This window comes from Tupaia chinensis, unplaced genomic scaffold (genome assembly GCF_000334495.1).
Source record: "Tupaia chinensis unplaced genomic scaffold, TupChi_1.0 Scaffold000262_1, whole genome shotgun sequence".
Lineage (NCBI taxonomy): Eukaryota > Metazoa > Chordata > Mammalia > Scandentia > Tupaiidae > Tupaia > Tupaia belangeri.
In genome coordinates this window covers 1,022,109-1,023,995 of record NW_006159742.1, presented here as the reverse complement: position 1 = coordinate 1,023,995, position 1,887 = coordinate 1,022,109, and positions in this window count along the sequence as shown.

Genomic DNA, 1,887 nt, shown 5'->3' with positions numbered 1-1,887 from the left:
ATGATAAAATGGAGGAGAAGAAATTGTGGTGTGGCCATCTTCCCAGGGTGTGAGTTTACACTTTTTGTCTTTCTCTCTCTCTCTGTCTCTCCAGTGAGTGTACACCCCCTATTGCAAAAATCTCTCTAAAAAAAAAAAAAATAGAAAAGAAAACAAAAATAAAACTAGGTGGGCTGGCGGCCAGCCCTGGCATGCAGCTGGATCCCACATGGCTAACTGTGGGGTTCGAGTTCCAGAACTGGCAGCTTGAGGAACATGCCTTCCGTGTGTGTATATGACCAAAATCCCAAGAGGGGAGCTAGATGGAAGAGCAGCGATTGCAGTGCGACTGTACCTTATTGGGGTGCTTTCTCTCTCTCTTCCTCTGTTTCTCTTCCATGAGCAGACATATAATTTGGAAAATTAAAAGAGAGAGAGAGAGGAAAACAAAAAATCCAAAAACATCCCAAGTAAGCTAGGTTTGGTGAGTCAGTTAGAGCGTTTTATGTATTTTCATGGACTAGAAATGAAAATTTGGGGAGACAGAGGAAGAGCAGAGGACAGGAGAACGTCAATAGGCATGCCCTGTCCACCACCACACAAACTAATTGGAGTAGAACAACTTTAACTTCTTCAACCCATGATCTCTTTTTCTTAAGTGATATTTTTTATATAGGGCATGTGTGCTTGTCAGAGAGATACACAGAGACAGAGATATAAAAAATGAGAAATCACCCCCTAGTGGTGATGGACCCACCACAATCCCTTCTCCATTCTTTTCTCAGGATTTTGGACACACACGCACACACATGTGAGTTTCAAGTCACCAAGTATGGAAAGCAAACTGCAGTTGACCATATGGGAGTCCAGTGACCTAACCATTACTCCATCTGCTGCCCCCCTTCCCCCAACTCTCTCTTGACAAGAGGTTACAGTATTTCCCCCAGTCGGCCCCATGAAAATGTTTGGTCATTTGGGGAAATTCTCACTTCCCTCAATGAGAATCTCAAAATCAAAAACCTAAAAGTATTTTGTAATCATTTCAAGAAAAGAGGATTTTGTTTGTTTGTTTTTGTTGCAGGGCACATGTGCTCACCAGAGAGTGAGAAGGGGAAAACGAGAAATCGCTCCCACAGGGGATAGCCACACTGCAATCCCTTCTCCTCCATTTCCCTCTCAGGATTTTGGGCACACACGCACATGCATCCAGTGTGATTTTCAAATTACTGGGTCCAGGACTCAAACCATCATTGACCATATGAGAACCCAGTGCCTAACCACCATATTTCCTGCTGGCCCCAACAAGAAAATTTTTTTTAAAAGAAATTTATCTGGGGCCAGCAGATGGCATAGCAGTTACCTCACTGGACTCCCACATGACTGACCACAGTTTGTGTCTCAGAAAATGGTGGCTTGAAAATCACTCCAGTCATATACGCATATGTGCCCAAGGTCCCAGGAAAAGAATGGAGGAGAAGAGACTGTGGCAGGGCAATCCTCCCTGGGGGTGATTTCTCACTTTCCCTCTCACTGTCTCTGTCTCTGTCTCTCTCTCCAGCAAGCACACACACCCTAAGGCAAAAATCTCTAATAAATAAATTAAATAGAGGTTTATTTCTTCCACGAGCAAGGGAGAGAAGTGGGTTGGGGAGGAGAGAGAGAGACATGTACCCAACAGGGTCTTTATCTACCCCTAGCCAGCTCCTGATCATGGAACATGCATGCCTGGAGTACTCAGAGGAGGCAAACATGGCACTCTCCCATGTGAGTCAGCCCCACAGAGCTTGGTGAGTTACTGCTACACCACCATCCAGCCCCCTAGGAGAATTTTATGGGTTTTATTTTCTATAGTTTACTTTTTTTTTTTTTTTTTTTTTTTTTTTCCTTAGAGGGGGTGTTTTTGTGGAA